Raw genomic sequence first — 14,491 nt, 5'->3', positions numbered from 1 at the left:
CTGTATATCAAATATTCAGGGCATTTCCGCTTCCAGTGACCATTTCCTTTGCAGTAGAAGCACTCAGTTTCAGGCTTTAGTCTAGCTTTGGGCTTCTTCATGGAAGTGACAACTTGCTTGCCATTCTACATGAATTTCCCTTTCTTTCCCTTTGCCCTTTTCTTGAAACTAGTGGTCTTGTTAATCATCAACACTTGATACTCTTTCTTGATTTCTACCTTCATCGATTTCATCATCATGAAAAGCTCGAGAATCGTTTTCGTCATCCCTTGCATACTATAGTTCATCACGAAGTTCTACTAACTTGGTGATGGTGACTAGAGAATTCTGTCAATCACTATTTTATCTGGAAGATTAACTCTCACTTGATTCAAGTGATTGTAGCACCTAGACAATCTGAGCACATGCTCACTGCTTGAGCTATTCTCCTCCATCTTTTAGCCATAGAACTTGTTGGAGACTTCATATCTCTCAACTCGGGTATTTGCTTGAAATATTAACTTCAACTCCTGGAACATCTCATATGGTCCATGACGTTCAAAACGTCTTTGATGTCCCGATTCTAAGCCGTTAAGCATGGTGCACTAAACTATCAAGTAGTCATCATATTGGGCTAGCCAAACGTTCATAACGTCTGCATCTGCTCCTGCAATAGGTCTGTCACCTAGCGGTGCATTAAGGACATAATTCTTCTGTGCAGCAATGAGGATAATCTTCAAATCACGGATCCAATCCGCATCATTGCTACTAACATCTTTCAACTTAGTGTTTCTATAGGAACATATAAAAAACGGGGAGCAACATCGCGAGCTATTGATCTACAACATAGATATGCTAATACTACCAGGACTAAGTTCATGATAAATTAAAGTTCAATTAATCATATTACTTAAAAACTCCCACTTAGATAGACATCCCTCTAATCATCTAAGTGATCACGTGATCCAAATCAACTAAACCATGTCTGATCATCACGTGAGATGGAGTAGTTTCAATGGTGAACATCACTATGTTGATCATATCTACTATATGATTCACGCTCGACCTTTCGGTCTCAGTGTTCCGAGGCCATATCTGCATATGCTAGGCTAGTCAAGTTTAACCTGAGTATTCCGCATGTGCAACTGTTTTGCACCCGTTGTATTTGAACATAGAGCCTATCAAACCCGATAGTCACGTGATGTCTCAGCACGAAGAACTTTTGCAACGGTGCATACTCAGGGAGAACACTTTTATCTTGAAATTTAGTGAGAGATCATCTTATAATGCTACCGTCAATCAAAGCAAGATAAGATGGATAAAAGATAAACATCACATGCAATCAATATAAGTGATATGATATGGCCATCATCATCTTGTGCTTGTGATCTCCATCTCCGAAGCACCGTCATGATCACCATCGTCCCCGACGCGACACCTTGATCTCCATCGTAGCATCGTTGTCGTCTCGCCAACTTATGCTTCTACGACTATCGCTACCGCTTAGTGATAAAGTAAAGCATTACAGGGCGATTGCATTGCATACAATAAAGCGACAACCATATGGCTCCTTCCAGTTGCCGATAACTCGGTTACAAAACATGATCATCTCATACAATAAAATATAGCATCATGTCTTGACCATATCACATCACAACATGCCCTGCAAAAACAAGTTAGACGTCCTCTACTTTGTTATTGCAAGTTTTACTTGGCTGCTACGGGCTGAGCAAGAACCGTTCTTACCTACGCATCAAAACCACAACGATAGTTTGTCAAGTTAGTGCTGTTTTAACCTTCTCAAGGACCAGGCGTAGCCACACTCGGTTCAACTAAAGTTGGAGAAAGTGACACCCGCCAGCCACCTGTGTGCAAAGCACGTCGGTAGAACCAGTCTCGCGTAAGCGTACGCGTAATGTCGGTCCGGGCCGCTTCATCCAAAAATACCGCCGAACCAAAGTATGACATGCTGGTAAGCAGTATGACTTGTATCGCCCACAACTCACTTGTGTTCTACTCGTGCATATAACATCTATGCATAAAACCTGGCTCGGATGCCACTGTTGGGGAACGTAGTAATTTCAAAAGAAAAATCCTACGCACACACAGGATCATGGTGATGCATAGCAACGAGAGAGAAGAGTGTGTCCACGTACCCTTGTAGACCGAAAGCGGAAGTGTTATCACAACGCGGTTGATGTAGTCGTACGTCTTCACGGTCCGATCGATCAAGTACCGAACGCACGGCACCTCCGAGTTCTCCACACGTTCAACTCGATGACGTCCCTTGAACTCCTAACCAGCCGAGCTTTGAGGGAGAGTTACGCCAGCATGACGGCGTGGTGACGATGTTGATGTTCTACCGTCGCAGGGCTTCGCCTAAGCACTGTTACAATATTATCGAGGTGGACTATGGTGGAGAGGGGCACCGCACACGGCTAAAAGATCCAAGAGATCAATTTTTGTGTCTATGGGGTGCCCCCTGGCCACGTATATAAAGGAGTGCAGGAGGGGGAGAGGACCGGCCCCTATGGCACGCCCTGGAGGAGTCCTACTCCCACCGGGAGTAGGATTCCTCCCCTTCCAAGTAGTAGGAGTAGGAGACAAGGAAGGGGAAGAGGGAAGAGAAGGAAGGAGGGGCCGCCGCCCCTCCCCCTCGTCCAATTCAGACTAGTCATTGGGGGGCGTGCGGCCTGCCTCTCTCTTTCTCTCTCCTAAAGCCCGATAAGGTCCATATACTTCTTCCCCCGTATTCCCGTAACTCCCCGGTACTCCGAAAAATACCTGAACCACTCGGAACCTTTCCGATATCCAAATATAGTCGTCCAATATATCGATCTTTACGTCTCGACCATTTCGAGACTCCTCGTCATGTCCCCGATCTCATCCAGGACTCCGAACTACCTTCGGTACATCAAAACACATAAACTCATAATATAACCGTCATCGAACTTTAAGCGTGCGGACCATATGGGTTCGAGAACTATGTAGACATGACCGAGACACGTCTCCAGTCAATAACCAATAGCGGAACCTGTATGCTCATATTGGCTCCTACATATTCTACGAAGATCTTTATCGGTCAAACCGCATAACAACATACGTTGTTCCTTTTGTCACCGGTATGTTACTTGCCCGAGATTCGATCGTCGGTATCTCAATACCTAGTTCAATCTTGTTACCGGCAAGTCTCTTTACCGGCAAGGCTTAAGTGATGTATATTACCGAGTGGGCCTAGAGATACCTCTCCGACAATCGGAGTGACAAATCCTAATCTCGAAATACGCCAACCCAACAAGTACCTTCGGAGACACTTGTAGAGAACCTTTATAATCACCCAGTTACGTTGTGACGTTTGGTAGCACACAAAGTGTTCCTCCGATAAACGGGAGTTGCATAATCTCATAGTCATAGGAACATGTATAAGTAATGAAGAAAGCAATAGCAACAAACTAAACGATCAAGTGCTAAGCTAACAGAATGGGTCAAGTCAATCACATCATTCTCCTAATGATGTGATCCCGTTAATCAAATGACAACTCTTTGTCTATAGCTAGGAAACATAACCATCTTTGATCAACGAGCTAGTCAAGTAGAGGCATACTAGTGACACTCTGTTTGTCTATGTATTCACACATGTATCATGTTTTCGTTTAATACAATTCTAGCATGAATAATAAATATTTATCATGATATAAGGAAATATATAATAACTTTATTATCGCCTCTAGGGCATATTTCCTACACCATCTCCTTCCACCGGCAGCCATCCCTGCTCCGCTCCACCTCCTCGCCATCGTGCCGGTAGCTGCTGTCGGGCAAAGCCCGCGCGTGGTGGTGGCGGTGGGGCAAATCGGCTGGTCTCCTCTCCGTGGTGGTTGCTGGCACATCGACGATGATGGATGGCGAACGTAGGGCTCCAGGGTGGCGGCCCCTCTTCGAGGTGATGACAGCTGCGGTGGCCGCTTGGGCGGCTTCTTGGCTGGGCTTGCAGGCTATATATGCGGTGCTGCCATAGCGGCAATGGTGGGGCTAGGAGTCGCCGGATCCAGCCAGGAGTGTCTGGTCCCTGTCTCTTGTCATGGTTAGCGCCTCGCCAAGTTTGGGCCTCCGTGGTTGTGGGTGGACAATTCATGAACATTTTTTTAAAATTCGAAAACATTTTTTTTAAATTTGGGGACAATCTTGAAGTCATGAACATTTTATAAAATTTGTGAACAATTTTGAAGTCATGAACATATTTCTGAAATTCATGAATATTTTTTAATACACGAACAATTTTCAACTCCATGAACTTTTTTTTGTAATTTGGAACATGGATTAAATACGGTAACAATTTGAATTCATGGCCACTTTTTCAAATCCAGGAACAAATTTTGAAATTCATAAAAAATCAAATCCATGAACATTTTTTGAAACCCATGAACATTTTTCTAATTCACCGTACATTTTTTTAAATCTTGAGCATTTTTCAAAAAACTAAAAAGAAAAGGGAAAAGAATAATAAAAGAAAGAAAAGGAGAAACAAACGAAAGGGAAAAAAGACCCCCCCAACCCCTGCTTCGTGTTGTCCCAAACCACGGGGGAGCACGTTATTGCGCCCTACACATATCTATACCCCAAATAGGAGCACTCATTTCCCTCCTTCCGACTAGTGAGAGATACTTTTGGTTGCAACCCTCATCTAGCAAATCCTATTTTCAATAATAAAAAGTTAACACACAGAAGATGCAGGTCTACCTTCTAACGGGTTTATCACTATATACTCTCTCAATCCCGTTTGTTAAATAGAAGTTCTATTCCATAATTGTAGTGTTACAGTCAAGAGGCAAAAGTTGCTCGATACATGGGGGGCTCCTTTGTAGTCAACTAGCGGTTGTACACTCAGTTGGATTATAGTTTTCCAGTTGATTTGCAACCCTGTTTTGTTCCCATTGAATCTTCTATGGTATAAACTCGTCATTCATCAAAGCTCTAATCTCCGCAATGAGATGTCCATAAGCTAAGCGAGCCAGTCCATCACCTGATAACACACATGGTGCCTCTGAGAAATCCGGTTGGACAAGAATTAAGAGGTTCGTATGTTGAATAGCCAACGCCATCCCTTGCATAAGAGCATGTTACTCCGCTTCCAAAGCATCTTTGCAGTTGAATATAAACTGATGGCAAAGATGACACTCCTACCATCCAATTGTAGGAATGAGCCCTCAATAGATAAAAGCGGCATGGTGCACAGGCGATGGGGGATTGGGGGCCAAGGTGTAGCCGACACAGACTTTTCCTCCGAAATGTTCTATTCTTGATGGGCTGGCATCTTCCCCTTCAATATCCCTTTTTTTGCAAGAACCTTCGATGTCTCCTGTGCGGTATATCTCTAAGAATTACCAGTAGACTTCATGTAGCTATCAAAAAATTCATCAATAGCTTCTACCGGTACTAGTGTTGTATTATACTTTACAGTACTTGTTGAGACATAATATGTATCTGTCGGGGATATACCCCGCGGTATGACCCGGCTGGAGTTGTAAACTGGTTGGGACTTGGTAAACCGACGGATGGTAAACCGGCGGAGAGTTAAGACAAAGAGTCAAGACAGATGGCTAAGACATACGGTAAACCGGCCGGTGGTAAACCGGCAGACAGTTAAGACAGATGGCTAAGAAAGGCGGTAAACCGGCAAGTGTTAAACCGGCAGAGTTAAGACAGATGGTAGCACTGGCAGGTGTTAAGTCAATCATAACCCGGCAGACAATGTTAAACCGGCAGACAATGTTAAACCGGCAAACAATATTAAACCGACAGACAATGTTAAACCGGCAGGCGTTAAGAAGCTCAGGAAGGAAAGTCAAAATAGTTTAAGTCTTAGTCCGAGATGGACTCTACATGTAACCTGCCCCTTTAACTTATATAAGGAGGGGCAGGGCTCCCCAAAGAGGGGACAAGCAAGAAGAAAGAATTTTAGGGCTAGACACAAAGAGGAGAGCTGGTTTACGACGACTCCCTCGTGATGATAATGAGACCTAGCCTCAAACAGCATGTAGGGTTGTTAACGGATGATGTTTTCCGGGGCCCGAAGCTGTCTAAATCCCTGTCTTGTGTTGTGTTTCTCGATTCCGCTCAACCCCTCTCAAGCTACCACGTAGGTGTGTTGGCCTCACGACTAAATCCTCACCCTAGGACATCTGCCGTGACAATTCCACGACAGTTGGCGCCCACCGTGGGGCTAAGCGCACGGTGGTGTTGAGTTCTTGAAGGGCGCTCTTCAAGGATCAAGAAGCTCGCAATTTGTCAAACGAAGAAGAACCGGTTTGGAAGGATCTATATCGTCTCCTTAGCAAGCAGCCGGAACGGGATATGAGATTTGAAGCGAAAGAGATTTAGGGTTATGTTTTTTACAAACCGCCGAAAAAATCATGGCGGTCTACTTAGACCAAGACAAAGTATTATTTGAGTTGTTGTGGCTTAGGATGGAGTATGATGATTAATCCATGATGCAAATACCAGAGCTGTCGGATCATGAGTCGTCCACCCAGTTGCAATGTGCGGATGAAGGAAAAATCACCTGAAATCAAAATCAATTCTAACATGCTCGATGTCCAGACACAACCCAACATTGCGGCGAGTCACGAGGAGATTTAATTGTTGCTACTATTCATCTGAGGGAATCCCATACCCGGCGATAAGGCTGGTTGTAATGAGGAGTATCATATACTAGTATCATGCATATGATACTAGTGTATGATACTACCTCCCTAATGCATAGTATCATATATCAGTATCATGTAGTACTCTATTTATTGTCATGCATGACACAAAGTAGCATAACATTTATTATGATATGGTATCATGATATGATACTCCACCATCTCTTTTTTCATTTAATGCTATGACACCTCATCAAAATTGCCTAATTGACACACATGATATTAGCTATGATACTACCATTACAACCAGCCTAACCCGGACTCAATTATCGACACACCTCAATAATCGCTGCTGTCCTCACTAAACCGGCCTTCAGGTAAACCGCCGTCTGCTACCCGAGATAATACCCGACTTCTAGTCCAAATCGTGGTTGCGCCTCGCCTCTCACCTGAGTCGCCTCGGGTCAACATTGACCCACCCGGATTCAACCACCTCAAGTCACCGAGCCATTGCTGCTGCCACTACATACTCTGAGAGCTGTGCCCGCCTCCAAGGTCTTCCTCGCTTCTGCCATGACCTGCTACAAGCCGGATTCGCCAGGATACGATCTACAGTAACTTCTTGGAGCAGTACGGATACGACACAAAGAAAACTCAGCCCATATTTATGAGACTACCGGTTGGACGCCTCGGTGACGGGGCCATGGTTTCGCTCCAATCCGTCGTCCCTACGACCGTCGAACCGCCGGCTCGCGCTTGAACCGCCGGACGCCGCCTCCATGGCTTTGTTAGCCTCAACCTGCTGGACTCTGTTTCCGCCACGAGCTGCCTGGAGCCACCACCGGGGCGGGGCCGAGCCGCCCATGCTGGCTGCCCACGCACTTCGCGCCTCTTCCTCGACCGCCGTCAGATGAGCTGCCGGCACAACCGTGACCCGCCTCTCGCCTTCGCCGTGGACGCGGTCAAGACCCGCCTGGGAGCCGCCCTGATCCGGCCTCGCCGAGCCACCAGTCCCCGCCGACAATCGCCGAGACGCTGTCGAGACCCGCTGCCGTTACAACCGCAGCCGCCGGCCTGCCTCTCTGCTCCAGGTTAAACTCCGTCTCGGGCTGTCGCAGGTCGGCCCAATCGTATCAGTCACCGGCTGGTGCCGCCGGCATCGAACCGGGCTCGTCTTCGCATTGGGCCGCCTCTGCCGTGGACGACGCGTCAAAACGGCCGTGCCCGGAGTCGCCGGTTTGCTTTCTAAAAACCACTGGACTGTTTCCGCGGACGACTCTTGCATGTTGAGTCGCTGTTGCCTGCTCCAAGCCACCGCGCTGTCGAAGCCGCTGCAGCAGTCGAGGCCTCCAAGCCGCCTTGGCTTAGTGCCGTTGTGGCTCCGTCCCTGAGCTCGGCCTCGCCAAATCGCTGCGCCACGCTTTCTCGAGCTGGCCACCGCCGCAGCAATACCAAAACCGCCCGGATTTTTGCATCTCGCCTCCTCCGTGGCCACGCCGAACCGCCGCGGTCGGGTCACCTCCGCCCGAGCTGGTCCTGATTCGCGAGCTGCCACCGCTGCCATGGTCAACATGTGCTGCCTCCATGAACGCCGACGTCCACACTTCGAGTCGCCGTACTTATCGCCACGGCGCTTCAGACCGACCACGTCGCCGGTTTGTTTCGCCCCCTTCGCAACCATGCTCGGATGTGCCGCCTGTACTGCCTGCGCCTTTTTCCGCCGGGTTGGCTTCCGGTTCACCACGTCAATGTTGCCCCTGCTACTGGCTTCTATTTCAAAACCGCCAAGAGTCGCTTCACCACTTCGGCCTTACCCTTGCATCTACCGCAAGTCGCTGCCGCTGTCGCAGGCCGAGCTTTGCTCCGGTGCTTCGTCTCCAGACCCGCCTGTCGTACCAAAGGCCGCTTCACCTTGCTCTGGTTCTGTACTCAAACTGGATGATACGTACTGAATTGGTCAAAGGACAGACGGTTTATCGCGAGCAGTCGGTCTAGACTGATTTATTTGGCAGCGGTCAGGAGGGCTTTGATCTTCTGGATAATAATAATCATATCGGCTATGACCAGCGGATGCGTGTGGACAGCAACAACAAAAAAGTACTAATGAGCAGTGGCAACGGATCTGCTGTTATTGTTGTCCCTTATTAAAAAACCTACAGTAGCACACGCCCAACGCCCCGGACAAAGACATGATCGAGGCATGTGCCCACTAGCCCTGTTTGATGATGCACGCACATGCAATGGTGGTCAAAGGCCAAAAGAAAGAGAGAATAAGAAAAGTACTAGTATACATCTCATGGAAGGTCTACTACAGCAATCCAGGAGTCAGGCAATCTGATTTTTGTTGTGGTATGCGGGATAAGCATAAACGCCAAGAAAAAAGATCAGAGGCAGTACTAGTACTCCAACTGCTAGTCTGTATTTTGACTACGGGAAGACTATGGTGCAGAATACTACTCCATGAGGTTGTTAGACGCGTCCGACGATTTAAAAGATCGGACAAAGTTAACGTCCGACTATATCATCCAATGTCGGTGCCCACGATTGTCTCACAAGTAACCAGATGCTATCTTTGCTATATACTTTATCAGCATATATTAGATTGTTTGCGAACAATTACTCTGGTCTATGATATTTTTTTTTTCACAGGACCATTATCCCTTACAAAAAGGTGTTGCAAAAGGGGTGTGAGCAAATATTATTTTTTTGCACTAGCGATCATCCTGCGCAGGTTGCCACCCCCGCTATATCAACACAGCATGGTTGACTCGCCCGTCCGCACCGGCTCACGACGCCGTGGCCAGCCCGTCTGTCTGTTCCCGCGGCTGACTCGGTCGTGATTGGTTTCACCTTCACCGTGCTGATGGTCAACTCCGCGGTGGATATTTTCTGGCCTAACATATCAGGTGAAGTCCATCCAGTATATTTTATATTATATATTGCTTTCTTTAAAAGAGCAATTACTCCGGCTTGCAAAGTTATCTAATGCAGGACACTAAACCGCCATATTGGTGCAATTTTAAAGGCCGTCAGAAAATTTCCGGCTTAAAAAAGAAGGATTCCGGTTTATAATCTGGTTCAAGGGAAAGCTATCTCCCGAAAAGCTTTGAAGCTCCTAGTATCCGGTTTAAGAATCTCCAGTTCAAAAAGAATAAATCTCTCGCAAGTTTGAGTTCTCAGAAAAGATTACGGGACCAAAGAGAGTCTGTTGCAGAGCACAGCTCAAACATAGGTGCCCCTTGAGCACAGCTCACAATATCATTTGGGGGCTTCCTGTTCAAACATAGGTGTATTCACCAAAGAGAACATAGCTACTACCCTCTTGATCCGGTTATCAAGCCAATATTATCATAAGGGGCCAAAGAGAGTCTGCTGCATAACACAACTCAAACATAGGTATCCCATGAGCACAGTTCACAATATCACTTGGGGGCTATGTTCGAACCATAGTCACACCTCTTGACAGGCTTAAAGCCACCAGGGAAATCACATGGGGGCTCTGGTCGTATCCGAACCATAGCTTATACCCTCTTGATAAGCATAAGGGCATCAGGGAAATCACTTGGGGGCTTGGTCGTATCCGAACCATAGCTACACCTCTTGATAGGCATCAGGCCACCAGGGAAATCACTTGAGGGCTATGGGTTCGAATCATAGTTACACCTCTTGATAAGCATAAGGGCACTAGGAAAATCACTTGGGGGCTTGGTCGTATTCGAACCATAGCTACACCTCTTGATCGGCACAATGCTACAATTATGACTACATGGGGGCTCTGGTCGTATCCGAACCATAGCTTAAACCCTCTTGATCATATATATACATCATCATATATTGCATCATACATCATCATTACATCATCATAGCATGTATCATATGTGCATGGATATACCGGCTTATATGACAGGAATCAGTTTTCAAACCAGGTTATATTATTCAAAATCTTTAATAGCCAACACGGCTGGATTTTTATGGTTATCAATAACCAATATTATGACTGAGGTTTTCAAAGTCGCTTTAGCGCAATCCTCGTCTTATTTTATCAACAGATATGATTTATTGTACAATGGAAGGAATAGTCCCGAGTCGCTGCAGGCTTACGACCCGGCACTTGGGGGATACATTGTCCAAATTGGGATTACATAAAATACACAAGTCTCATGTCACTGCAAGCATGCACCATGACACTTGGGGGCTAATGCAAAGTCATTGTTTGCTCACTTATTGAAGACCCGACTCATCACATCGTAATGAGCCGACCCTTGGGGGCTACCAATTGCTCTTGTTAACAATTCAAGGTACATAAATTTTCATCTATTATTAAAGGATCCACTGCTCAGTTGGTAGAGCACAAAGCTCTTAACCTTATGGTCATGGGTTCAAACCCCATGATGGGGGTTACATCATATGATGATTTTATTAAAGAATATATCAAGTCCCAGCTCAATATTATCTTATTAAGCCGGCCCTTGGGGGCTACACATTGCTGCTCAAGTTTACGTGATCATATTTACAAAGTCCCTGCTTATTATTGCATAATAACCCGGCCCTTGGGGGCTACACTGGTTGAAGTTTTTCTGAGCATAAGGCAATTTCAAGTCCCAGGTTGCTGCAAGCATGACAACCTGGCACTTGGGGGCTACATATGTGGAATACTCGGTCCTGACTGGTGATTGAGATGAACAACCTGGATTTCTTCAAGCTTGTGACATTCATATTGAAGCAAGTCTTAAGCTTTGCTATGCTACCTTCTTCAGACTTGGGGGCTACAAGTGATAGGCATATAAGAGGTTTATTTTCAAGCTTGATGTTAACCACAATTATGACCCGGTGCCATCAATATTTGTAAACCGGCAATGATAAACCGGCAAGTTCAAGTCTTAAACCGGCAAAGTTCTACATTCTTAAACCGGTTGAATATCAGATGAGTATTTCAAAGACCAATATTTTTGTTAAGCATTGGGAGCTGAGTCAAAGAAGTTATTCTTCACAATATTTCTCTATGACAAACCGATATCAACAAATTGATTATAAAGCTGGTCTATTGACTCGGATTTTATAGAAGAAGAAAGTGACAAGGACGTAAGGATAATCAAGATCAGTTTAACATGGATAAATCCAAATTAAACTGGGGGCTAATGTCGGGGATATACCCCGCGGTATGACCCGGCTGGAGTTGTAAACCGGTTGGGACTTGGTAAACCGGCGGATGGTAAACCGGCGGAGAGTTAAGACAGAGAGTCAAGACAGATGGCTAAGACAGACGGTAAACCGGCTGGTGGTAAGCCGGCAGACAGTTAAGACAGATGGCTAAGAAAGACGGTAAACCGGCGAGTGTTAAACCGGCAGAGTTAAGACAGATGGTAGCACCGGCAGGTGTTAAGTCAATCATAACCCGACAGACAATGTTAAACCGGCAGACAATGTTAAACCGGCAAACAATGTTAAACCGACAGACAATGTTAAGCCGGCAGACGTTAAGAAGCTCAGGAAGGAAAGTTAAAATAGTTTAAGTCTTAGTCCGAGATGGACTCTACATGTAACCTGCCCGTTTAACTTATATAAGGAGGGGCAGGGCTCCCCAAAGAGGGGACAAGCAAGAAGAAAGAATTTTAGGGCTAGACACAAAGAGGATAGCCGGTTTACGGTGACTCCCTCGTGATGATAATGAGACCCAGTCTCAAACAGCATGTAGGGTTGTTACCGGATGATGTGTCCCGGGGCCCGAAGCTGTCTAAATCCCTGTCTTGTGTTGTGTTTCTCGATTCCGCTCAACCCCTCTCAAGCTACCACATAGATGCGTTGGCATCACGACTAAGTCCTCACCCTAGGACATCTGCCGTGACAATTCTACAACAATATCACTGTTAAACTAGTTTCTTAAACACTAGCTATATATATGGAGCGTTTGGTTGCATTGTCGGGTGAGCTATAGCTACACTAGCCTAGCTCGGCTTTGCCAGCCTTACCGTAAGATGTGCGTTTGGATGCGTCAGTTTTGCTGGCAGTCACGTGATGGAACGTGTGTGGTCTCGTGTGGAAATTTTTTGCGCCAGGAGATTTGCTGTCGAGAGCGAGCCGAGTTGGCTTTCCTTGGCGGGTGAGTTTTTCCTGGTCTAGTGAGGCTAGCTGGCCCTTAAAAGCCAGGTTTTTTCTTCAATACCAAACACTGGTCCTTGCCTAGTGAGGCTATAACCGATTTTGCGGAGGAACCAAACGGACCCGCCACGGCAACAACAAAATCGCTCCCATGATAGATAAACAGAGGGCAACGTTATTTTCTTTTAACCAAGCGACGCTATGGGTGGTTTGCTTGCCAGTGCCAGGGTCTTTCACTAGTGGTGGCCGCTCGCAGTTGGTAACTACTCTCTCCGTTCCTAAATATTTGTCTTTCTAGATATTTCAATGACTACCACATACAGATGTATATAGACATATTTTAGAGTGTACATTCACTCATTTTGCTTCGTATGTAGTCATTTGTTGAAATTTTCAGAAAGATAAATATTTAGGAACGGAGGGAGTACATTATCATTGGCGGGTTACTGATAGATGTTTTGCACCTGTCGCTGGTTGTCACTGTAGATCTGATCTTTTTCTTTTAAGATGATATTATTTTTAAATTCATAATATATTTTAAAAATATATACGGTAGTATGTATCTTTTGATTGAAAGCCGGGGTTTACCTTATGTTGGACAAATATTACTATTCCGACTCGCACCGCGTGTGACAACCGTACATATGCTTGAGCATCGAGAAGGATCCATTCACCGGTGCACTGGACAGTACAAATGTATCACACAAACAAACAGACTTTTTATTTGATTTAGCAAAGACGCATATATGTAAATGGATACACGTGTTTATTTTTTATGGAGCAACATCAACTACTATCTCACAAGTGTTGCTGGGCATGGGCCACGTGCATGTACACCACACCGGCCGGTTCTGCTCATCTCGTCGGAGCTTTCTTATTTATTTTCGGCGCAACGTCGATCTCACTGTCTGGTGAGCTCGACTCGAGCGAGCGATCAGTTCTTTTTGCACGGCGGCGGGCAGGGATTCTCTGGAAGGGCGGCGCGTCCATCCCCACACCGGAACGTCTTCACGGGGGCCTCGTCTGCACCACGTGGCAGTTGATGCAGCCGTCGCGGCACTTGGGGCCCACGTCGTCACAGAATTGGGCCCCCGACCAGGAGTTGCAGTGGTCGCAGCACTTCAGGAAATTGTCTGCACGCACGCATGAAATCAGATCAATCTATCACCGCATCAGTTAATTATATCACATGTACGTAGGCTATAAGGCTAAGATCTTAATGCCATCACAAAGATGCAGTCAGTCGTTGTTGGCGCCCGTACAGATATATTAGCTGCAACGACGATGAGCATCGGCAACGTACGTACCGTTGGCGGCCTGTGAGTGTGAGAGGATTCCCATGACCATGACGGCCTGGAGGACGAAGATCGCCACCAGCACGTTGCTCTTCATCGTTGGTTGATCCTAAACCTGTCGAGCAAAGCTCTTCATAGTCCTGTCTGCTCGTGGAGTGATGGTTTTGTTGTGCTTGTGTCTGGCCAAAGCCACAAGCAACTCTATATATAGATGTTCCATGCCAAACTTCTGCGTCATCTATCAATTGTTATCCTGGTGGATATGTGTTTGGGACAGACCCGTTTGACTCCTGGCTTAGCTTGGCCTTCCCCTGGCTTGGACCTGTTAGGCATACATCTCCAATTCTCCATCTTCCTCCAGTGCATGCACCTATTTCTCATAATTCCCTCAAAAACAAAACACATTTCTCATAATTATTAATATTTCATATTATAATTTTTTGATTAATTTAATTCACAAATAAATCACGATGA

At 46.0% G+C, this 14,491-nt stretch overlaps 1 pseudogene; it reads right to left on the bottom strand.

The window, feature by feature from the left end:
• Window positions 1–13,656: 13,656 nt before the first annotated feature.
• On the bottom strand, window positions 13,657–14,114 carry LOC125507508 (annotated as a pseudogene).
• Window positions 14,115–14,491: the final 377 nt, after the last annotated feature.

This window comes from Triticum urartu, chromosome 5 (genome assembly GCF_003073215.2).
Source record: "Triticum urartu cultivar G1812 chromosome 5, Tu2.1, whole genome shotgun sequence".
Lineage (NCBI taxonomy): Eukaryota > Viridiplantae > Streptophyta > Magnoliopsida > Poales > Poaceae > Triticum > Triticum urartu.
The sequence above is the reverse complement of the archived record's forward strand: the minus strand, read 5'-3'. Positions and strand labels throughout refer to the sequence as shown.